The sequence below is a fragment of the Protopterus annectens genome, chromosome 1.part0, assembly GCF_019279795.1.
Source record: "Protopterus annectens isolate FY-2018-M chromosome 1.part0, PAN1.0, whole genome shotgun sequence".
Classification (NCBI taxonomy): Eukaryota; Metazoa; Chordata; order Ceratodontiformes; family Protopteridae; genus Protopterus; species Protopterus annectens.
The window spans coordinates 1,907,957,145-1,907,983,456 of record NC_056725.1 but is presented as its reverse complement, the minus strand read 5'-3'; positions in this window follow the sequence as shown (position 1 = coordinate 1,907,983,456).

Below are 26,312 nucleotides of genomic sequence, written 5' to 3'. Positions count from 1 at the left end.
CTACTGTGCACATGAAAGACTGAGTATAGTTTTGTTATAGCAGGTACTGTGTACATGAAAGAGTGAGTGTACTGCTCATCATACCAGGTACTGTGCACATGAAAGACTGAGTGTTGCGCTAGTCATGCCAAGTAATGTGCACATGAAAGACTGAGTTTTTTGCTAGTTATGTCAGCTACTGTGCACATGAAACAACTTTCAGGTACTGTGTACATGAAAGAGTGAGTGTACTGCTCATCATACCAGGTGCTGTGCACATGAACAACTGAGTGTTGTTCTAGTCATCGCAGGTAATGTGCACATGAAAGACTGAATTTAGTGCTAGTCTTATCAAGTACTGGTACATGAAAGACTGAGTTTAGTGATAGTCATACAAGGTACTGTGCACATAAAAGAGTGAGTGTTAATCATACCAGGTACTGTGCACATGAAAGACTGAGTTTAGTGCTAGTCATACCATGTACTGTGCACATGGAAGACTGAGTGTAGTCCTAGTAATACCAGGTACTGTGCACATGAAAGACTGAGGGAACTGCAAGTCATACCAGGTATTGTGCACATGAAAGACAGAGTGTAGTGTTATCATAGCATGTACTGTGTACATGAACGACTGAATGTACTGCAAGTCATACCAGGTACTGTGCTCATGGAAGACTGAGTGTTGTGCTAGTCATACCAGATACAGTGCACATGGAAAGCCTGCGTATTGTTCCAATCATCTGAGGTAATGTGCTCATGAAAGACTGAGTCTACTGCTAGTCTTATCAGGTACTGTTTGCATTAAAGACTGAGTGTAGTGCTAGTTATACCAGGTACTGTATACATGAAAGACTGAATGTAGTGCTAGTCATCCCAGGTGCTGTGCACACGAAAGACTGTCTTTAGTGCTAGTCATACCATGTACTGTGCCCATGAAAGACTGAGTTTAGTGCTATTCATACCATGTAATGTGCACATGGAAAGCCTGAGTGTTGTTCTAGTCATCCCAGGTAATGTGCACATGAAAGACTGAGTCTACTGCGAGTCTTATCAGGTACTGTGCATATGAATGACTGAGTTTAGCACTAGTGATACCAGGTACTGTGCACATGAAAGACTAACTTTAGTGCTATTCATACCAGGTATTGTGCACATGAAAGACTGAATGTAGTGCTAGTCATACCAGGTATTGTGCACATGAAAGACTGAATGTAGTGCTAGTCATACCAGGTATTGTGCACATGAAATACTGAGTGTAGTGCTGGTCATACCAGGTATTTTCCACATGACAGACTAGGTGTACTGCTAGTCATACCAGGTATTGTGCACATAAAAGTGAGTGCTAGTCTTTCCTGGTACTGTGCACATGAAAGACTTAGTGTTGCGCTAGTCATACCAAGTACTATGCACATGAAAGAATGAGTGCTAGTCATCCCAGGTACTGTGCACATGAAAGACTGAGGTTATTGCTAGTCATACCAGGTGCTGTGCATATGAAAGAGTGAGTGCTATCATCCCAGGTACTATGCACATAAAAGAGTGAGTGCTAGTCATACCAGGAACTGTGCACATGAAAGACTGAGTGTAGTAAGCCTCATGCCAGGTACCTTGCACATGAAAAACTAACTTTAGTGCTAGTCATACCAGGTACCGCGCGCATGAAAGACAGAGTTTAGTGCTAGTCGCACCATGTACTGTGCCCATGAAAGACTGAGTTTAGTGCTAGTCATACCAGGTAATGTGCACATGGAAAGCCTGAGTGTTGTTCCAATCATCCCAGGTACTGTGCACATGAAAGACTCAGTGTAGTCCTAATCATTCCAGTTATTGTGCACATGAAAGGCTGAGCTTAGTGCTAGTCATACCAGGTACTGTGCAAAGGAAAGCCTCAGTGTTGTTCTGGTCAACCCAAGTAATGTGCACATGAAAGACTAAGTCTAGTGCTAGTCTTATCAGCTACTGTGCACATGAAAGACTGAGTATAGTTTTGTTATAGCAGGTACTGTGTACATGAAAGAGTGAGTGTACTGCTCATCATACCAGGTAATGTGCACATGAAAGTCTAAGTTTAGTGCTAGTCTTATCAAGTACTGGTACATGAAAGACTGAGTTTAGTGATAGTCATACAAGGTACTGTGCACATAAAAGAGTGAGTGTTAATCATACCAGGTACTGTGCACATGAAAGACTGAGTGTAGTGCTAGTCATACCAGGTACTGAGCACATGAAAGACTGATTGCACTGCTAGTCATCCCAGGTACTGTGCACATGAAAAACTAACTTTAGTGCTAGTCATATCAGGTATTGTGCACATGAAAGACTGAGTTTAGTGCTAGTCATACCATGTACTGTGCACATGCAAGACTGAGTGTAGTCCTAGTAATACCAGGTACTGTGCACATGAAAGACTGAGGGAACTGCAAGTCATACCAGGTATTGTGCACATTAAAGACAGAGTGTAGTGTTATCATAGCATGTACTGTGTACATGAAAGACTGAATGTACTACTAGTCATACCAGGTACTGTGCACATGGAAGACTGAGTGTTGTGCTAGTCATACCAGGTACTGTGCACATGAAAGACTGAGGTTATTGCTAGTCATACCAGGTGCTGTGCATATGAAAGAGTGAGTGCTATCATCCCAGGTACTGTGCACATAAAAGAGCGAGTGCTAGTCATGTCAGGAAATGTGCACATGAAAGACTGAGTGTAGTAATCCTCATGCCAAGTACCTTGCACGTGAAAAACTGAGTTAAGAGCTAGTCATACCATGTACTGTGCACATGAAAGACAGAGTTTAGTGCTAGTCATACCAGGTACTGAGTACATGAAAGACTGAGTGCACTGCTACTGATACCATGTACTGTGCACATAACAGACTTACTGTAGTGCTATTCATACCATGTAATGTGCACATGTAAAGCCTGAGTGTTGTTCTAGTCATCCCAGGTAATGTGCACATGGAAGACTGAGTCTACTGCGAGTCTTATCAGGTACTGTGCATATGAATGACTGAGTTTAGCACTAGTGATACCAGGTACTGTGCACATGAAAGACTAACTTTAGTGCTATTCATACCAGGTATTGTGCACATGAAAGACTGAATGTAGTGCTAGTCATACCAGGTATTGTGCACATGAAAGACTGAATGTAGTGCTAGTCATACCAGGTATTGTGCACATGAAATACTGAGTGTAGTGCTGGTCATACCAGGTATTTTCCACATGACAGACTAGGTGTACTGCTAGTCATACCAGGTATTGTGCACATAAAAAAGTGAGTGCTAGTCTTTCCTGGTACTGTGCACATGAAAGACTTAGTGTTGGCGCTAGTCATACCAAGTACTATGCACATGAAAGAATGAGTGCTAGTCATCCCAGGTACTGTGCACATGAAAGACTGAGGTTATTGCTAGTCATATCAGGTGCTGTGCATATGAAAGAGTGAGTGCTATCATCCCAGGTACTATGCACATAAAAGAGTGAGTGCTAGTCATACCAGGAACTGTGCACATGAAAGACTGAGTGTAGTAAGCCTCATGCCAGGTACCTTGCACATGAAAAACTAACTTTAGTGCTAGTCATACCAGGTACCGCGCCGCATGAAAGACAGAGTTTAGTGCTAGTCGCACCATGTACTGTGCCCATGAAAGACTGAGTTTAGTGCTAGTCATACCAGGTAATGTGCACATGGAAAGCCTGAGTGTTGTTCCAATCATCCCAGGTACTGTGCACATGAAAGACTCAGTGTAGTCCTAATCATTCCAGTTATTGTGCACATGAAAGGCTGAGCTTAGTGCTAGTCATACCAGGTACTGTGCAAAGGAAAGCCTCAGTGTTGTTCTGGTCAACCCAAGTAATGTGCACATGAAAGACTAAGTCTAGTGCTAGTCTTATCAGCTACTGTGCACATGAAAGACTGAGTATAGTTTTGTTATAGCAGGTACTGTGTACATGAAAGAGTGAGTGTACTGCTCATCATACCAGGTAATGTGCACATGAAAGTCTAAGTTTAGTGCTAGTCTTATCAAGTACTGGTACATGAAAGACTGAGTTTAGTGATAGTCATACAAGGTACTGTGCACATAAAAGAGTGAGTGTTAATCATACCAGGTACTGTGCACATGAAAGACTGAGTGTAGTGCTAGTCATACCAGGTACTGAGCACATGAAAGACTGATTGCACTGCTAGTCATCCCAGGTACTGTGCACATGAAAAACTAACTTTAGTGCTAGTCATATCAGGTATTGTGCACATGAAAGACTGAGTTTAGTGCTAGTCATACCATGTACTGTGCACATGCAAGACTGAGTGTAGTCCTAGTAATACCAGGTACTGTGCACATGAAAGACTGAGGGAACTGCAAGTCATACCAGGTATTGTGCACAATAAAGACAGAGTGTAGTGTTATCATAGCATGTACTGTGTACATGAAAGACTGAATGTACTACTAGTCATACCAGGTACTGTGCACATGGAAGACTGAGTGTTGTGCTAGTCATACCAGGTACTGTGCACATGAAAGACTGAGGTTATTGCTAGTCATACCAGGTGCTGTGCATATGAAAGAGTGAGTGCTATCATCCCAGGTACTGTGCACATAAAAGAGCGAGTGCTAGTCATGTCAGGAAATGTGCACATGAAAGACTGAGTGTAGTAATCCTCATGCCAAGTACTTTGCATGTGAAAAACTGAGTTAAGAGCTAGTCATACCATGCACTGTGCACATGAAAGACAGAGTTTAGTGCTAGTCATACCAGGTACTGAGTACATGAAAGACTGAGTGCACTGCTACTGATACCATGTACTGTGCACATAACAGACTTACTGTAGTGCTATTCATACCATGTAATGTGCACATGTAAAGCCTGAGTGTTGTTCTAGTCATCCCAGGTAATGTGCACATGAAAGACTGAGTCTACTGTGAGTCTTATCAGGTACTGTGCATATGAATGACTGAGTTTAGCACTAGTGATACCAGGTACTGTGCACATGAAAGACTAACTTTAGTGCTATTCATACCAGGTATTGTGCACATGAAAGACTGAATGTAGTGCTAGTCATACCAGGTATTGTGCACATGAAAGACTGAATGTAGTGCTAGTCATACCAGGTATTGTGCACATGAAATACTGAGTGTAGTGCTGGTCATACCAGGTATTTTCCACATGACAGACTAGGTGTACTGCTAGTCATACCAGGTATTGTGCACATAAAAAAGTGAGTGCTAGTCTTTCCTGGTACTGTGCACATGAAAGACTTAGTGTTGCGCTAGTCATACCAAGTACTATGCACATGAAAGAATGAGTGCTAGTCATCCCAGGTACTGTGCACATGAAAGACTGAGGTTATTGCTAGTCATACCAGGTGCTGTGCATATGAAAGAGTGAGTGCTATCATCCCAGGTACTATGCACATAAAAGAGTGAGTGCTAGTCATACCAGGAACTGTGCACATGAAAGACTGAGTGTAGTAAGCCTCATGCCAGGTACCTTGCACATGAAAAACTAACTTTAGTGCTAGTCATACCAGGTACTGCGCCGCATGAAAGACAGAGTTTAGTGCTAGTCGTACCATGTACTGTGCCCATGAAATACTGAGTTTAGTGCTAGTCATACCAGGTAATGTGCACATGGAAAGCCTGAGTGTTGTTCCAATCATCCCAGGTACTGTGCACATGAAAGACTCAGTGTAGTCCTAATCATTCCAGTTATTGTGCACATGAAAGGCTGAGCTTAGTGCTAGTCATACCAGGTACTGTGCAAAGGAAAGCCTCAGTGTTGTTCTGGTCAACCCAAGTAATGTGCACATGAAAGACTAAGTCTAGTGCTAGTCTTATCAGCTACTGTGCACATGAAAGACTGAGTATAGTTTTGTTATAGCAGGTACTGTGTACATGAAAGAGTGAGTGTACTGCTCATCATACCAGGTAATGTGCACATGAAAGCCTAAGTTTAGTGCTAGTCTTATCAAGTACTGGTACATGAAAGACTGAGTTTAGTGATAGTCATACAAGGTACTGTGCACATAAAAGAGTGAGTGTTAATCATACCAGGTACTGTGCACATGAAAGACTGAGTGTAGTGCTAGTCATACCAGGTACTGAGCACATGAAAGACTGATTGCACTGCTAGTCATCCCAGGTACTGTGCACATGGAAACTAACTTTAGTGCTAGTCATATCAGGTATTGTGCACATGAAAGACTGAGTTTAGTGCTAGTCATACCATGTACTGTGCAAATGCAAGACTGAGTGTAGTCCTAGTAATACCAGGTACTGTGCACATGAAAGACTGAGGGAACTGCAAGTCATACCAGGTATTGTGCACATTAAAGACAGAGTGTAGTGTTATCATAGCATGTACTGTGTACATGAAAGACTGAATGTACTACTAGTCATACCAGGTACTGTGCACATGGAAGACTGAGTGTTGTGCTAGTCATACCAGGTACTGTGCACATGAAAGACTGAGGTTATTGCTAGTCATACCAGGTGCTGTGCATATGAAAGAGTGAGTGCTATCATCCCAGGTACTGTGCACATAAAGAGAGTGCTAGTCATGTCAGGAAATGTGCACATGAAAGACTGAGTGTAGTAATCCTCATGCCAAGTACCTTGCACGTGAAAAACTGAGTTAAGAGCTAGTCATACCATGTACTGTGCACATGAAAGACAGAGTTTAGTGCTAGTCATACCAGGTACTGAGTACATGAAAGACTGAGTGCACTGCTACTGATACCATGTACTGTGCACATAACAGACTTACTGTAGTGCTATTCATACCATGTAATGTGCACATGTAAAGCCTGAGTGTTGTTCTAGTCATCCCAGGTAATGTGCACATGAAAGACTGAGTCTACTGCGAGTCTTATCAGGTACTGTGCATATGAATGACTGAGTTTAGCACTAGTGATACCAGGTACTGTGCACATGAAAGACTAACTTTAGTGCTATTCATACCAGGTATTGTGCACATGAAAGACTGAATGTAGTGCTAGTCATACCAGGTATTGTGCACATGAAAGACTGAATGTAGTGCTAGTCATACCAGGTATTGTGCACATGAAATACTGAGTGTAGTGCTGGTCATACCAGGTATTTTCCACATGACAGACTAGGTGTACTGCTAGTCATACCAGGTATTGTGCACATAAAAGTGAGTGCTAGTCTTTCCTGGTACTGTGCACATGAAAGACTTAGTGTTGCGCTAGTCATACCAAGTACTATGCACATGAAAGAATGAGTGCTAGTCATCCCAGGTACTGTGCACATGAAAGACTGAGGTTATTGCTAGTCATACCAGGTGCTGTGCATATGAAAGAGTGAGTGCTATCATCCCAGGTACTATGCACATAAAAGAGTGAGTGCTAGTCATACCAGGAACTGTGCACATGAAAGACTGAGTGTAGTAAGCCTCATGCCAGGTACCTTGCACATGAAAAACTAACTTTAGTGCTAGTCATACCAGGTACTGCGCCGCATGAAAGACAGAGTTTAGTGCTAGTCGTACCATGTACTGTGCCCATGAAAGACTGAGTTTAGTGCTAGTCATACCAGGTAATGTGCACATGGAAAGCCTGAGTGTTGTTCCAATCATCCCAGGTACTGTGCACATGAAAGACTCAGTGTAGTCCTAATCATTCCAGTTATTGTGCACATGAAAGGCTGAGCTTAGTGCTAGTCATACCAGGTACTGTGCAAAGGAAAGCCTCAGTGTTGTTCTGGTCAACCCAAGTAATGTGCACATGAAAGACAGAGTTTAGTGCTAGTCATACCAGGTACTGAGTACATGAAAGACTGAGTGCACTGCTACTGATACCATGTACTGTGCACATAACAGACTTACTGTAGTGCTATTCATACCATGTAATGTGCACATGTAAAGCCTGAGTGTTGTTCTAGTCATCCCAGGTAATGTGCACATGAAAGACTGAGTCTACTGCGAGTCTTATCAGGTACTGTGCATATGAATGACTGAGTTTAGCACTAGTGATACCAGGTACTGTGCACATGAAAGACTAACTTTAGTGCTATTCATACCAGGTATTGTGCACATGAAAGACTGAATGTAGTGCTAGTCATACCAGGTATTGTGCACATGAAAGACTGAATGTAGTGCTAGTCATACCAGGTATTGTGCACATGAAATACTGAGTGTAGTGCTGGTCATACCAGGTATTTTCCACATGACAGACTAGGTGTACTGCTAGTCATACCAGGTATTGTGCACATAAAAAGTGAGTGCTAGTCTTTCCTGGTACTGTGCACATGAAAGACTTAGTGTTGCTAGTCATACCAAGTACTATGCACATGAAAGAATGAGTGCTAGTCATCCCAGGTACTGTGCACATGAAAGACTGAGGTTATTGCTAGTCATACCAGGTGCTGTGCATATGAAAGAGTGAGTGCTATCATCCCAGGTACTATGCACATAAAAGAATGAGTGCTAGTCATACCAGGAACTGTGCACATGAAAGACTGAGTGTAGTAAGCCTCATGCCAGGTACCTTGCACATGAAAAACTAACTTTAGTGCTAGTCATACCAGGTACTGCGCGCATGAAAGACAGAGTTTAGTGCTAGTCGTACCATGTACTGTGCCCATGAAAGACTGAGTTTAGTGCTAGTCATACCAGGTAATGTGCACATGGAAAGCCTGAGTGTTGTTCCAATCATCCCAGGTACTGTGCACATGAAAGACTCAGTGTAGTCCTAATCATTCCAGCTATTGTGCACATGAAAGGCTGAGCTTAGTGCTAGTCATACCAGGTGCTGTGCAAAGGAAAGCCTCAGTGTTGTTCTGGTCAACCCAAGTAATGTGCACATGAAAGACTAAGTCTAGTGCTAGTCTTATCAGCTACTGTGCACATGAAAGACTGAGTATAGTTTTGTTATAGCAGGTACTGTGTACATGAAAGAGTGAGTGTACTGCTCATCATACCAGGTAATGTGCACATGAAAGTCTAAGTTTAGTGCTAGTCTTATCAAGTACTGGTACATGAAAGACTGAGTTTAGTGATAGTCATACAAGGTACTGTGCACATAAAAGAGTGAGTGTTAATCATACCAGGTACTGTGCACATGAAAGACTGAGTGTAGTGCTAGTCATACCAGGTACTGAGCACATGAAAGACTGATTGCACTGCTAGTCATCCCAGGTACTGTGCACATGAAAAACTAACTTTAGTGCTAGTCATATCAGGTATTGTGCACATGAAAGACTGAGTTTAGTGCTAGTCATACCATGTACTGTGCACATGCAAGACTGAGTGTAGTCCTAGTAATGCCAGGTACTGTGCACATGAAAGACTGAGGGAACTGCAAGTCATACCAGGTATTGTGCACATTAAAGACAGAGTGTAGTGTTATCATAGCATGTACTGTGTACATGAAAGACTGAATGTACTACTAGTCATACCAGGTACTGTGCACATGGAAGACTGAGTGTTGTGCTAGTCATACCAGGTACTGTGCACATGAAAGACTGAGGTTATTGCTAGTCATACCAGGTGCTGTGCATATGAAAGAGTGAGTGCTATCATCCCAGGTACTGTGCACATAAAAGAGCTGCTAGTCATGTCAGGAAATGTGCACATGAAAGACTGAGTGTAGTAATCCTCATGCCAAGTACCTTGCACGTGAAAAACTGAGTTAAGAGCTAGTCATACCATGTACTGTGCACATGAAAGACAGAGTTTAGTGCTAGTCATACCAGGTACTGAGTACATGAAAGACTGAGTGCACTGCTACTGATACCATGTACTGTGCACATAACAGACTTACTGTAGTGCTATTCATACCATGTAATGTGCACATGTAAAGCCTGAGTGTTGTTCTAGTCATCCCAGGTAATGTGCACATGAAAGACTGAGTCTACTGTGAGTCTTATCAGGTACTGTGCATATGAATGACTGAGTTTAGCACTAGTGATACCAGGTACTGTGCACATGAAAGACTAACTTTAGTGCTATTCATACCAGGTATTGTGCACATGAAAGACTGAATGTAGTGCTAGTCATACCAGGTATTGTGCACATGAAAGACTGAATGTAGTGCTAGTCATACCAGGTATTGTGCACATGAAATACTGAGTGTAGTTTCTGGTCATACCAGGTATTTTCCACATGACAGACTAGGTGTACTGCTAGTCATACCAGGTATTGTGCACATAAAAAAGTGAGTGCTAGTCTTTCCTGGTACTGTGCACATGAAAGACTTAGTGTTGCGCTAGTCATACCAAGTACTATGCACATGAAAGAATGAGTGCTAGTCATCCCAGGTACTGTGCACATGAAAGACTGAGGTTATTGCTAGTCATACCAGGTGCTGTGCATATGAAAGAGTGAGTGCTATCATCCCAGGTACTATGCACATAAAAGAGTGAGTGCTAGTCATACCAGGAACTGTGCACATGAAAGACTGAGTGTAGTAAGCCTCATGCCAGGTACCTTGCACATGAAAAACTAACTTTAGTGCTAGTCATACCAGGTACTGCGCGCATGAAAGACAGAGTTTAGTGCTAGTCGTACCATGTACTGTGCCCATGAAATACTGAGTTTAGTGCTAGTCATACCAGGTAATGTGCACATGGAAAGCCTGAGTGTTGTTCCAATCATCCCAGGTACTGTGCACATGAAAGACTCAGTGTAGTCCTAATCATTCCAGTTATTGTGCACATGAAAGGCTGAGCTTAGTGCTAGTCATACCAGGTACTGTGCAAAGGAAAGCCTCAGTGTTGTTCTGGTCAACCCAAGTAATGTGCACATGAAAGACTAAGTCTAGTGCTAGTCTTATCAGCTACTGTGCACATGAAAGACTGAGTATAGTTTTGTTATAGCAGGTACTGTGTACATGAAAGAGTGAGTGTACTGCTCATCATACCAGGTAATGTGCACATGAAAGCCTAAGTTTAGTGCTAGTCTTATCAAGTACTGGTACATGAAAGACTGAGTTTAGTGATAGTCATACAAGGTACTGTGCACATAAAAGAGTGAGTGTTAATCATACCAGGTACTGTGCACATGAAAGACTGAGTGTAGTGCTAGTCATACCAGGTACTGAGCACATGAAAGACTGATTGCACTGCTAGTCATCCCAGGTACTGTGCACATGAAAAACTAACTTTAGTGCTAGTCATATCAGGTATTGTGCACATGAAAGACTGAGTTTAGTGCTAGTCATACCATGTACTGTGCAAATGCAAGACTGAGTGTAGTCCTAGTAATACCAGGTACTGTGCACATGAAAGACTGAGGGAACTGCAAGTCATACCAGGTATTGTGCACATTAAAGACAGAGTGTAGTGTTATCATAGCATGTACTGTGTACATGAAAGACTGAATGTACTACTAGTCATACCAGGTACTGTGCACATGGAAGACTGAGTGTTGTGCTAGTCATACCAGGTACTGTGCACATGAAAGACTGAGGTTATTGCTAGTCATACCAGGTGCTGTGCATATGAAAGAGTGAGTGCTATCATCCCAGGTACTGTGCACATAAAAGAGCGAGTGCTAGTCATGTCAGGAAATGTGCACATGAAAGACTGAGTGTAGTAATCCTCATGCCAAGTACCTTGCACGTGAAAACTGAGTTAAGAGCTAGTCATACCATGTACTGTGCACATGAAAGACAGAGTTTAGTGCTAGTCATACCAGGTACTGAGTACATGAAAGACTGAGTGCACTGCTACTGATACCATGTACTGTGCACATAACAGACTTACTGTAGTGCTATTCATACCATGTAATGTGCACATGTAAAGCCTGAGTGTTGTTCTAGTCATCCCAGGTAATGTGCACATGAAAGACTGAGTCTACTGCGAGTCTTATCAGGTACTGTGCATATGAATGACTGAGTTTAGCACTAGTGATACCAGGTACTGTGCACATGAAAGACTAACTTTAGTGCTATTCATACCAGGTATTGTGCACATGAAAGACTGAATGTAGTGCTAGTCATACCAGGTATTGTGCACATGAAAGACTGAATGTAGTGCTAGTCATACCAGGTATTGTGCACATGAAATACTGAGTGTAGTGCTGGTCATACCAGGTATTTTCCACATGACAGACTAGGTGTACTGCTAGTCATACCAGGTATTGTGCACATAAAAGTGAGTGCTAGTCTTTCCTGGTACTGTGCACATGAAAGACTTAGTGTTGCGCTAGTCATACCAAGTACTATGCACATGAAAGAATGAGTGCTAGTCATCCCAGGTACTGTGCACATGAAAGACTGAGGTTATTGCTAGTCATACCAGGTGCTGTGCATATGAAAGAGTGAGTGCTATCATCCCAGGTACTATGCACATAAAAGAGTGAGTGCTAGTCATACCAGGAACTGTGCACATGAAAGACTGAGTGTAGTAAGCCTCATGCCAGGTACCTTGCACATGAAAAACTAACTTTAGTGCTAGTCATACCAGGTACTGCGCGCATGAAAGACAGAGTTTAGTGCTAGTCGTACCATGTACTGTGCCCATGAAAGACTGAGTTTAGTGCTAGTCATACCAGGTAATGTGCACATGGAAAGCCTGAGTGTTGTTCCAATCATCCCAGGTACTGTGCACATGAAAGACTCAGTGTAGTCCTAATCATTCCAGTTATTGTGCACATGAAAGGCTGAGCTTAGTGCTAGTCATACCAGGTACTGTGCAAAGGAAAGCCTCAGTGTTGTTCTGGTCAACCCAAGTAATGTGCACATGAAAGACAGAGTTTAGTGCTAGTCATACCAGGTACTGAGTACATGAAAGACTGAGTGCACTGCTACTGATACCATGTACTGTGCACATAACAGACTTACTGTAGTGCTATTCATACCATGTAATGTGCACATGTAAAGCCTGAGTGTTGTTCTAGTCATCCCAGGTAATGTGCACATGAAAGACTGAGTCTACTGCGAGTCTTATCAGGTACTGTGCATATGAATGACTGAGTTTAGCACTAGTGATACCAGGTACTGTGCACATGAAAGACTAACTTTAGTGCTATTCATACCAGGTATTGTGCACATGAAAGACTGAATGTAGTGCTAGTCATACCAGGTATTGTGCACATGAAAGACTGAATGTAGTGCTAGTCATACCAGGTATTGTGCACATGAAATACTGAGTGTAGTGCTGGTCATACCAGGTATTTTCCACATGACAGACTAGGTGTACTGCTAGTCATACCAGGTATTGTGCACATAAAAAAAGTGAGTGCTAGTCTTTCCTGGTACTGTGCACATGAAAGACTTAGTGTTGCGCTAGTCATACCAAGTACTATGCACATGAAATAATGAGTGCTAGTCATCCCAGGTACTGTGCACATGAAAGACTGAGGTTATTGCTAGTCATACCAGGTGCTGTGCATATGAAAGAGTGAGTGCTATCATCCCAGGTACTATGCACATAAAAGAATGAGTGCTAGTCATACCAGGAACTGTGCACATGAAAGACTGAGTGTAGTAAGCCTCATGCCAGGTACCTTGCACATGAAAAACTAACTTTAGTGCTAGTCATACCAGGTACTGCGCGCATGAAAGACAGAGTTTAGTGCTAGTCGTACCATGTACTGTGCCCATGAAAGACTGAGTTTAGTGCTAGTCATACCAGGTAATGTGCACATGGAAAGCCTGAGTGTTGTTCCAATCATCCCAGGTACTGTGCACATGAAAGACTCAGTGTAGTCCTAATCATTCCAGCTATTGTGCACATGAAAGGCTGAGCTTAGTGCTAGTCATACCAGGTGCTGTGCAAAGGAAAGCCTCAGTGTTGTTCTGGTCAACCCAAGTAATGTGCACATGAAAGACTAAGTCAAGTGCTAGTCTTATCAGCTACTGTGCACATGAAAGACTGAGTATAGTTTTGTTATAGCAGGTACTGTGTACATGAAAGAGTGAGTGTACTGCTCATCATACCAGGTAATGTGCACATGAAAGTCTAAGTTTAGTGCTAGTCTTATCAAGTACTGGTACATGAAAGACTGAGTTTAGTGATAGTCATACAAGGTACTGTGCACATAAAAGAGTGAGTGTTAATCATACCAGGTACTGTGCACATGAAAGACTGAGTGTAGTGCTAGTCATACCAGGTACTGAGCACATGAAAGACTGATTGCACTGCTAGTCATCCCAGGTACTGTGCACATGAAAAACTAACTTTAGTGCTAGTCATATCAGGTATTGTGCACATGAAAGACTGAGTTTAGTGCTAGTCATACCATGTACTGTGCACATGCAAGACTGAGTGTAGTCCTAGTAATGCCAGGTACTGTGCACATGAAAGACTGAGGGAACTGCAAGTCATACCAGGTATTGTGCACATTAAAGACAGAGTGTAGTGTTATCATAGCATGTACTGTGTACATGAAAGACTGAATGTACTACTAGTCATACCAGGTACTGTGCACATGGAAGACTGAGTGTTGTGCTAGTCATACCAGGTACTGTGCACATGAAAGACTGAGGTTATTGCTAGTCATACCAGGTGCTGTGCATATGAAAGAGTGAGTGCTATCATCCCAGGTACTGTGCACATAAAAGAGCGAGTGCTAGTCATGTCAGGAAATGTGCACATGAAAGACTGAGTGTAGTAATCCTCATGCCAAGTACCTTGCACATGAAAAACTGAGTTAAGAGCTAGTCATACCATGTACTGTGCACATGAAAGACAGAGTTTAGTGCTAGTCATACCAGGTACTGAGTACATGAAAGACTGAGTGCACTGCTACTGATACCATGTACTGTGCACATAACAGACTTACTGTAGTGCTAGTCATACCAGGTACTGTGGGCATGAAAGACTGAGTGTAGTGCTAGTCATACCAGGTGCTATGCACATGAACGCCTGAGTATATTGCTAGTCATCCCAGGTACTGTCCACACGAAAGACGAAGGCAGTGCTACTCATCCCAGGTACTGTGCACATGAAAGACTGAGTGTAGTGCTAGTCATCCCAGGTACTGTGCACATGAAAGACTGAATTTAGAGGTAGTCATCCCAGGTACTGTGCAGATAAAAGATTGAGTGTACTGCTAGCCATAATAGCTACTGTGTACATGGAAGACTCAGTGTATTTTTTATCATACCATGTACTGTGCCCATGAAAGACAGAGTTTAGTGCTAGTCATACCAGGTAATGTGCACATGGAAAGCCTGAGTGTTGTTTCAATCATCCCAGGTAATGTGGACATAAAAGACTGAGTCTACTGCTAGTCTTATCCGGTACTGTGCACATTAAGGACTGACTTTAGCGCTAGTGATACCAGGTACTGTGCACATGAAAGACTGACTTTAGTGCTAGTCATACCAGGTACTGTGCACATGAAAGACTGAGTTTTGTGCTAGTCATACTAGGTACTGTGCACATGAAAGACAGAGTTTTGTGCTAGTCATACTAGGTACTGTGCACATGAAAGACAGAGTTTTGTGCTAGTCATACCATGTACTGTGCACATGAAAGACTGAGTCTAGTCCTAGTCATACCAGGTACTGTGCACATGAAAGACTGAGTTTAGCGCTAGTGATACCAGGTACTGTGCACATGAAAGACTGACTTTAGTGCTAGTCATACTAGGTACTGTGCACATGAAAGACAGTGTTTAGTGTTAGTCATACTAGGTACTGTGCACATGAAAGACAAAGTTTTGTGCTAGTCATACCATGTACTGTGCACATGAAAGACAGAGTGTAGTGTTGTCATTGCTGGTACTGTGTACATGAAAGTCTGAATGTATTGCTAGTCATACCAGGTACTGTGCATATGAAAGACTGAGTGTTCTGCTAGTATACCAGGTACTGTGGACATGAAAGACTTAGTTTATTGCTAGTCATACCAGGTGCTGTGCATAGGAAAGAGTGAGTACTAGTCATACCAGGAACTGTGCACATGAAAGACTTTGTGTAGTGATAGTCATGCCAGGTAATTTGCACATGAAAGACTGAGGTTAGAGCTAGTAATACCATGTGCTGTGCACATGAAAGACAGAGTTTAATGCTAGTCATACCAGTTACTGAGCACATGGAAGACTAAGTGTACTCCTAGTCATACTAGGTACTATGCATATAAAAGAATGCATGTAGTGCTAGTCTTTCCATGTACTGTGCACATAAAATACATGCTGTTGTGCTAGTCATCCCAGGTACTGTGCACATGACAGACTCAGTGTAATGCTTAGCATACCAGGTACTATGAACATGAAAGACTGAATGTAGTGCTAGTCATACCAGGTACTGTGCACATGAAAGACTGAGGGTACTGCTATTCATACCAGGTATTGTGCACATGAAAGACAGAGTGAAGTGTTGTCATCGCTGGTACTGTGTACATGAAAGTCTGAATGTATTGCTAGTCATACCAGGTACTGTGCACATGAAAGACTTAGTGTTTTGCTAGTCATTCCAGAAACTGTGCACATGAAAGATTGAGTTTAGTGCTAGTCATAACATGTACTGTGCACATGAAAGACTGAGTTTAGTGCTAGTCATACCAGGTACTGTGCACATAAAAGACTGAGTTTAGTGCTAGTCATACCAGGTACTGTGCACATGAAAGACAGAGTTTAATTCTAGTCATACTAAGTACTGTATACATGAAAGACTGAATGTAGTGCTAATCATCCCAGGTACTGTGCACATGAAAGGCTGAGTTTAGTACTAGTCATACCAAATACTGTGCACATGAATGACTGAGTTTAGCACTAGTGATACTATGTACTGTGCACATGAAAGACTGACTTTAGTGCTAGTCATCCCAGGTACTGTGCACATGAAAGACTGAGTTTAGTGCTAGTCATACCAGGTACTGTGCACATGAAAGACAGAGTTTAGTGCTAGTCAAACTAGGTACTGTGCACATGAAAGACTGATTCTAATGATAGTCTTAAAAGGTATTGTGCACATGAAAGACTGAGTTTTGTGCTAGTCATACCAGGTACTGTGCACTTGAAAGACTGAGTCTAGTCCTAGTCATACCAGGTACTGTGCACATGAAAGACTGAGGGTACTGCTAGTCATATCATGTATTGTGCACATGAAAGACAGAGTGTAGTGTTGTCATCACTAGTACTGTGTACATGAAAGTCTGAATGTATTGCTAGTCATACCATGTACTGTGCACATGAGAGTGTTGTGCTAGTCATACCAGGTACTGTGGACATGAAAGACTGAGTTTATTGCTAGTCATACCAAGTGCTGTCCATATGAAAGAGTGAGTGTTAGTCATCCCTGGTACTTTGCACATGAAGAAGTGAGTGCTAGTCATACCAGAAACTGTGCACATGAAAGACTGAGTGTAGTGATAGTCACACAAGGTACTTTGCACATGAAAGACTGAGGTTAGAGCTAGTAATACCATGTGCTGTGAACATGAAAGACAGAGTTTAATGGTAGTTATACCAGTTACTGAGCACATGGATGACTGAGTGTACTGCTAGTCATACCAGGTACTGTGCAAATAAAAGACTGCATGTAGTGCTAGTCTTTCCATGTACTGTGCACATGAAATACATTCTGTTGTGCTAGTCATCCCAGGTGCTCAGTTTAATGGTTAGCATACCAGGTACTCTGCACATGAAAGACTGAATGTAGTGCTAGTCATACCAGGTATTGTGCATATGAAAGACTGAATGTAGTGCTAGTCATAAAAGGTATTGTGCATGTGAAATACTGAGTGCAGTGCTGGTCATACCAGATATTTTGCACATGAAAGACTGAGCGTACTGCTAGTCATACCAAGTATTGTGCACATAAAAGAGTGATTGCGAGTGTTAATCATACCGGGTACTGTGCACATGAAAGACTGAGTGTATTGCTAGACATACCAGGTACTGAGCACATGAAAGTCTGAGTGCACTGCTAGCCATCCCAGGTACTGTGCACATGAAAGACTGAGTGTTGTGCAAGTCATACCAGGTACTGTGCGCATGCAAGACTAAATGTAGTGCTAGTCATACCAGGTATTGTGCACATAAAATATTGAATGTAGTGCTAGTCATACCAGGTACTGTGCACATGAAAGACTGAATCTAGGGCTAGTCATACCAGGTACTGTGCACATGAAAGACTTAGTATAGTGCTAGTCTTACCAGGTACTGTGCACATGAAAGACTGAGTGCACTGCTAGTCATACCAGGTACTGTGCACATAAAAGACCGATTGCAGTGCTAGTAATACCAGGTACTGTGCGCATGAAAGCCTACGTGTAGTGCTAGTCATACCAGGTACTTTGCACATGAAAGACTGAATATAGTGTTAGAAATATCAGGTACTGTGTGCATGAAATACAGTGTGTAGTGCTAGTCATACCAGGTACTGTGCACATGAAAGAATGAGTTTAGTGCTAGTCATACCAGGTACAGTACATATGAAAGACTGAATTTAGTGCTAGTTATACCAGCTGCTGTGCACATGAAAGACTGAGTGTAATATTGTCATAGCAGGTACTGTGTACATGAAAGACTGAGTGTACTGCTTATCATACCAGGTACTGTGCACTTGAAAGATTGTGTGTTGCACTAGTCATGCCAGATATTGTGCACATGAAAGACTGAGTTTATTGCTAGTTATACCAGCCACTGTGCACATGAAAGACCAAGTGTAGTGCTAGTCATATCAGGTGCTGTGCACATGAACGATTGATTGTAGTGCTGGTAATCCCTGGTACTGTGCACATGAAAAACTGAGTGTACTGTTAGTCATACCAGTTACTGTGAACATGATTGACTTAGTGTAGTGCTAGTCGTACCAGGTACTGTGCACATGAAAGACTGAGTTTAGTGCTAGTCACACCAGGTACTGTGCACATGAAAGACTGTGTTTAGTGCTAGTTATCCTAGGTACTGTGCACATGAAAGGCTCAGTGTACTACTAGTGATGTCAGGTACTGTGCACATCAAAGACTGAGTGTGGTGCTAGCAATTCCAGGTACTGTGCACATAAAAGACTTGAGTGTAGTGCTGGGCATCCCTGGTACTGTGCACATGAAAGACTGAGTGTAGTGCTGGTCATCCCTGGTACTGTGCACATGAAAGGGTGAATGCAGCGCTAGTCATCCTAGGTACAGTGCACATGAAAGACAGAGTGTTCATTATGCCAGGTATTGTGCAGATGAAAAACTGAGTGTACTGCTAGTCATACCAGGTACTGTGCACATAAAAGACTGAGTGCACTGCTAGTCATACCAGGTACTGTGGACATGAAAGACTGAGTGTAGTGCTAGTCATATCAGGTACTGTGCACATGAAATACTGACTTTAGTGCTAGTCATACCAGGTACTGTGCACATGAAAGACAAAGTTTAGTGCTAGTCATACTAGGTACTGTGCACATGAAAGACAGAGTTTTGTGCTAGTCATACCATGTACTGTGCACATGAAAGACAGAGTGTAGTGTTGTCATTGCTGGTATTGTGTACATGAAAGTCTGAATGTATTGCTAGTCATACCAGGTACTGTGCATATGACAGACTGAGTGTTGTGCTAGTATACCAGGTACTGTGGACATGAAAGCCTGAGTTTATTGCTAGTCATACCAGGTGCTGTGCATAGGAAAGAGTGAGTGCTAGTCATCCGTGGTACTTTGCACATGAAAAAGTGAGTGCTAGTCATACCAGGAACTGTGCACATGAAAGACTTTGTGTAGTGATAGTCATGCCAGGTACTTTGCACATGAAAGACTGAGGTTAGAGCTCGTAATACCATGTGCTGTGCATATGAAAGACAGAGTTTAATGCTAGTCATACCAGTTACTGAGCACATGGAAGACTGAGTGTACTCCTAGTCATACCAGGTACTGTGCATATAAAAGACTGCATGTAGTGCTAGTCTTTCCATGTACTGTGCAGATAAAATACATTCTGTTGTGCTAGTCATCCCAGGTACTCTGCACATGACCGACTCAGTGTAATGCTTAGCATACCAGGTACTGTGCACAGGAAAGACTGAATGTAGTGCTAGTCATACCAGGTACTGTGCACATGAAAGACTGAGGGTACTGCTATTCATACCAGGTATTGTGCACATGAAAGACAGAGTGTAGTGTTGTCATCGCTGGTACTGTGTACATGAAAGTCTGAATGTATTGCTAGTCATACCAGGTACTGTGCACATGAAAGACTTAGTGTTTTGCTAGTCATACCAGGTACTATGCATACGAAAGAGTGAGTGATAGTCATCCCAGGTACTGTGCACATGAAAAACTGAGTGTAGTCCTAGTCATTCCAGGAACTGTGCACATGAAAGATTGTGTTTAGTGCTAGTCATACCATGTACTGTGCACATGAAAGACTGAGTTTAGTGCTAGTCATACCAAGTACTGTGCACATGAATGTTTGAGTTTGGCACTAGTGATACTAAGCACTGTGCACATGAAAGACTGAGTTTAGTGCTAGTCATACCAGGTACTGTGCACATAAAAGACTGAGTTTAGTGCTAGTCATACCAGGTACTGTGCACATGAAAGACAGAGTTTAATTCTAGCCATACTAAGTACTGTATACATGAAAGACTGAATGTAGTGCTAGTCATCCCAGGTACTGTGCACATGAAAGACTGAGTTTAGTACTAGTCATACCAAGTACTGTGCACATGAATGACTGAGTTTAGCACTAGTGATACTATGTACTGTGCACATGAAAGACTGACTTTAGTGCTAGTCATCCCAGGTACTGTGCACATGAAAGACTGACTTTAGTGCTAGTCATACCAGGTACTGTGCACATGAAAGACAGAGTTTAGTGCTAGTCATACTAGGTACTGTGCACATGAAAGACTGTTTCTAATGATAGTCTTAAAAGGTACTGCGCACGTGAAAGACTGAGTTTTGTGCTAGTCATACCATGTACTGTGCACTTGAAAGACTGAGTCTAGTCCTAGTCATACCAGGTACTGTGCACATGAAAGACTGAGTTTATTGCTAGTCATACCAGGTGCTGTGCATATGAAAGAGTGAGTGTTAGTCATCCCTGGTACTTTGCACATGAATAAGTGAGTGCTAGTCATACCAGAAACTGTGCACATGAAAGACTGAGTGTAGTGATAGTCACACAAGGTACTTTGCACATGAAAGACTGAGGTTAGAGCTAGTAATACCATGTGCTGTACACATGAAAGACAGAGTTTAATGGTAGTTATACCAGTTACTGATCACATGGAGGACTGAGTGTACTGCTAGTCATACCAGGTACTGTGCAAATAAAAGACTGCATGTAGTGCTAGTCTTTCCATGTACTGTGCACATGAAATACATTCTGTTGTGCTAGTCATCCCAGGTACTGTGCACATGACACACTCAGTTTAATGCTTAGCATACCAGGTACTGTGCACATGAAAGACTGAGTGTAGTGCTAGTCATCCCAGGTACTTGCACATGAAAGACTGAGTTTAGAGGAAGTCATCCCAGGTACTTTGCAGATGAAAGAATGAGTGTACTGCTAGTCAAACAGCTACTGTGTACATGAAAGACTCAGTTTAGTTTTAGGCATACCATGTACTTTGCCCATGAAAGACTGAGTTTAGTGCTAGTCATACCAGGTAATGTGCACATGGAAAGCCTGAGTGTTGTTCTTGTCATCCCAGGTAATATGCACATGAAAGGCTGAGTCTAGTGCTAGTCTTATCAAGCACTGTGCACATTAAAGACTGAGTGTAGTGATAGTCATCCCAGGTACTGTGCACATGAAAGACTGAACATAGTTCTAATCATCCCAGGTACTGTGCACATGAAAGACTGAGTTCAGTGCTAGTCATACCAAGTACAGTGCACATGAATTATTGAGTGCTAATAATACCAGGTACTGTGTGCATGAAAGACTGATTGTAGTGCTAGTCATACCAGGTACTATGCACATGAAAGACTGAGTTTAGCACTAGTGATGCCAGGTACTGTGCACATGAAAGACTGACTTTAGTGCTAGTCATACCAGTTAATGTGCACATGAAAGACAGAGTATAGTGCTAGTCATACCAGGTGCTGTGCACATGAAACGCTGATTCTAATGATAGAATTAAAAGGTACTGTGCACATGAAAGACTGAGTGTGGTGCTAGTCATACCAGATACTGTGCACATGAAAGACTGAGGGCACTGCTAGCCATACCAGGTATTGTGCATATGAAAGACTGAGTTTAGTGCTAGTCATACCAGGTATTGTGCACATGAAAGACAGAGTGCAGTGTTGTCATAGCAGGTACTGTGTACACGAAAGACTGAATGTACTGCTAGTCATACCAGGTACTGTGCACATGAAAGACTGAGATTATTGCTAGTCATACCAGGTGCTGTGCATATAAAATAGTGAGTGCTAGTCATCCCAGGTACTGTGCACATGAAATAGTGAGTGCTAGTCATACCAGGAGCTGTGCACATTAAAGACTGAGTGTAGTGATAGTCATGCCAGGTACCTTGCACATGAAAGACAGAGTTAAGAGCTAGTCAAACCATGCACTGTGCACATGAGAGACAGAGTTTAGTGCTAGTCATACCAGGTACTGAGCACATGAAAGAGTGAGTGCTAGTCATACCAGGAGCTGTGCACATTAAAGACTGAGTGTACTGCTTGTCATACCAGGTACTGTGCACATAAAAGACAGAGTGTTGCGCTAGTCATCCCAGGTACTGTGCACACGGCAGACTCAGTGTAGTGCTAGTCATACCAGATATTGTGCACATGAAATACTGAGTGTAGTGCTAGTCATATCTGGCATTTTGCACATGAAAAACTGAGTGTACTGCTAGTCATGCCAGGTATTGTGCACATAAAAGAGTGAGTGCTAGTCCTTCCAGGTACTGTGCAAATGAAAGCCTGAGTGTTGTTCTAGTCATCCCAGGTAATGTGCACATGAAAGACTAAGCTTAGTGCTAGTCTTATCAGCTATTGTGCACATGAAAGATTGAGTGTAGTGCTAGTTATACCAGGTACTGTGCACATGAAGAAGTGGATGTAGTGCTAGTCAACCCAGGTACTAAGCACATGAAAGACTGAGTTTACTGCTAGTCATACTAACTACTGTGCATATGAAAGACTGAGTGTTGTTCTTGTCATCCCAGATAATATGCACATGCAAGACTGAGTCTAGTGCTAGTCTTTCCAGGTACTGTGCGCATGAAAGACTGACTGTAGTGCTAGTCATACCGGGCACTGTGCACATGAAAGACTGAGTGTAGTGTTGTCATAGCAGGTACTGTGTACACGAAAGACTGAGTGTTGCACTAGTCATGCCAGGTACTCTGCACATGAAAGACCGAGTGTAGTGCTAATCATACCAGGTGCTGTGCACATGAACAACTGAGTGTTGTTCTAGTCATCACAGGTAATGTGCACATGAAAGACTGAGTGTAGAGCTGGCCATCCCAGGTACTCTGCATATGAAAAACTGAGTTTAGTGCTAGTCTTACCAGGTATTGGTACATGAAAGACTGAGTGTAGTGCTAGTCATACCAGGTACTGTACACTTGAAAGACCGAGTGTAGTGCTAGTCATACCAGGTACTGTGCACATAAGCGACTGAGTGCTAGTCATACCAGGTACTGTGCCCATTGAAGACTGAGTGTTGTGCTAGTCATAACAGGTACTGTCCACATTAAAGAGTGAGTGTTAATCATACCAGGTACTGTGCACATGCAAGACTGAGTGTACTGCTAGTCATACCAGGTACTGTGCACATGATAGACTGAATCTAGTGCTAGTCATACCAGGTACTGTGCACATGAAAGACTGAGTGTAGTACTTAGTCATACTAGGTACTGTGAGCATAAAATACTGATTGTAGTGCTAGTCATACCAGATACTGTGCACATGAAAGACTGAATGTAGTGCCAGTCATACCAGGTACTGTGCACATGAAAGACTGAATATAGTGCCAGTCATACCAGGTATTGTGCACATGAAAGTCTGAATGTAGTGCTAGTCATACCAGGTACTTTGCACATGAAAGACTGAATTTAGTATTAGTCATCCCAGGTATTGTGCACATGAAAGACTGAGTTTAGTGCTAGTCATCCCAGGTACTGTGCACATGAAAGATTGAGTGTTGTGCTAGTCATACCAGGTACTGTGCACATGAAACACTGAATGTAGTGCTAGTCCTACCAGGGCTGTCCACCTGAAAGAGTGAGTGTTGTGCTAGTCGTTCCAGGTACTGCGCACATGAAAGACTGTGTTTAGTGTTAGTCATCCCAGGTACTGTGCTAATGAAAGACTAATTGTAGTGCTAGTCATCCCAGAAAGCTAGTGACTATGGCTTGCAGTGTCCTTCTGGTTAAAAATTGATGCAATTCTCTGACAGGCTATTGGTTCCATATGCCTGTCCCTTGTCATGGACAGGAAGAATGTATGCATGATGATCATGCTGATGCACATTCCTTCTTTCGCTAGTCCTCACTACAGATGTAGCACCTGCTATGGAGGCTTCATTGCTTTATAGTTCAATGTCTGTAGCAGATTTGTTACTACAAATAAGTTCCTAGTCTGCAATAACAGGTTTGCCCTATATGTTGAGTTGTTACTTCAGCCAGATGTCTTTGGGTAACTGTATTACGAATGAGTAATGGGAGTCATTAATATTGCATGATATGCAATCACAATATTTACTCCTAATGAAGCAGGTTTCCTAATCATTTAAACTCTCAGCATTACAAGGAGCTGAAATGGGAAAACCCAGGATGGTATCACCCTTTGGAAAGACTGAAAAGATTTTTTGCAGCTTGATATTGAAAAAGCGTTTGAGTTTTTTACTATGAAGCTTTTAGAATCTGGCCCTAAGTTTTCTACTATGCAAACTGCTGGAAAGCAATGTGTGTGTCTATGTGCTTGCATGCATGCAATGGGGGTGACTTTGGAGAACATTATACTAAGTAGGGGCATACTGGGCACTGTCCTCTTCTAACTGATGTGGGGACATCACTGTATGTACAAAATATGCTGCATTGTTTATTTCTTTAAAGCTCTCTTCTTATGATAAGACTATTCATAGGTTCATAGGGGTGTACTAGGCTAATGGCCCTGGAGTCTTTACAAGTCTAGCCCAGAAGATTCTCTGGTATCATGCCATCTGATGTTATTACCCAGTGCCCCTGTCTAGCAGGACCAGTGAAATGATTCCCGGGGTGAATTTTCTATTTCCTATCCACTCGTCAAGATTTCTCTTAAAGAGGGCCAGTGAGGTTCTCTGCTTGACATGTATGGGAAGTCTATTCCAGAGCATGGGCAGTCTCTGGGTTAGGAATCTGTCCCTCCGGCATGTTCTGTTGATTGAGGTGATAAGGTTGAGGTTTCTGACTTGTGTGACACAAAGGGATTGGGATTTCTTTAGATGTGGCAAATCTAACAGTGCTGGGTCTGACATGGCTTTGTAGGTCAAGCAGAGATTGATTCTAAGTAGGCGATATGATACCGAGAAAAGTTGGAGTTTTTTTAGTCTTTCAACATAGGGCAAGGGTTTAAGGCCTGGATTCCTTTTAGTGAGGTATTTTTGTGTTTTTTCTAGTTGTTGCATGTGTCTAGTGAGGTGCATGTGGAATGGAGGGTTGTACTCGATAATTGTTCTAATGAGGGAAGAGTAGAGAGAGACAATTACCTCTTTCTTCCTGGAGGCAAAACCCTTTGTAATGAGATGTGCCACATAGAAGGATTTTCTGACCACAGTGGCAATGTGATTATCAAAGGATAGGTTGCTATCCACTTGTCTTCCCAGATCTCTTATGACATCTTTGGTGTTCAGTGGACTACCATTGATGTGGTAGTTCATGGGTACCATGTTCTTCCCAAAGGGAATGACAATGGATTTTTTGGCATTGAGCTTAAGGCCATGGTTCTGACACCAGTCATTGGTCTCTGTGAGGCCTTTCTTTAGAATGTCAGCATCATTTGGGGAGCTAATAATGGCTCCCAGTTTGGAGTCATCTGCGAACTTGGTCAGCCAGAGTCCCTTGGTTTTGGCCTGGACTTCAGAAAAGTATATGCCAAACAGGAGAGGACCCAGGACCTATCCTTGTGGTACTCTACTCCTGACTGGTCAGTAGTCTGGTTTGGAATCTGCTACTTTCATTGTGTGGGTTCTATCAGTGAGCCAGTTTGCAACCCACCTTGTGACATAGGGGTTGATGTCTAATTTGGTGAGTTTATCTATGAGTCCTGAGTGAGGAATTGAATCGAAGGCCTTGGCCAGATCAAGGTAGACTGTGTGTACTACTTTGCCTTTGTCCACAGCTCTGGAGATAGACTCGAAGAAGTCCTCCAGGTTAAGCAGACAGGATCTACCCTTAACAAATCCAAACTGCATGGGGTCTTGAGTCTGGACATTCTCTATGTCCTTATTTATTAGGTACATGATGATGTGCTCCATAGCCTTACA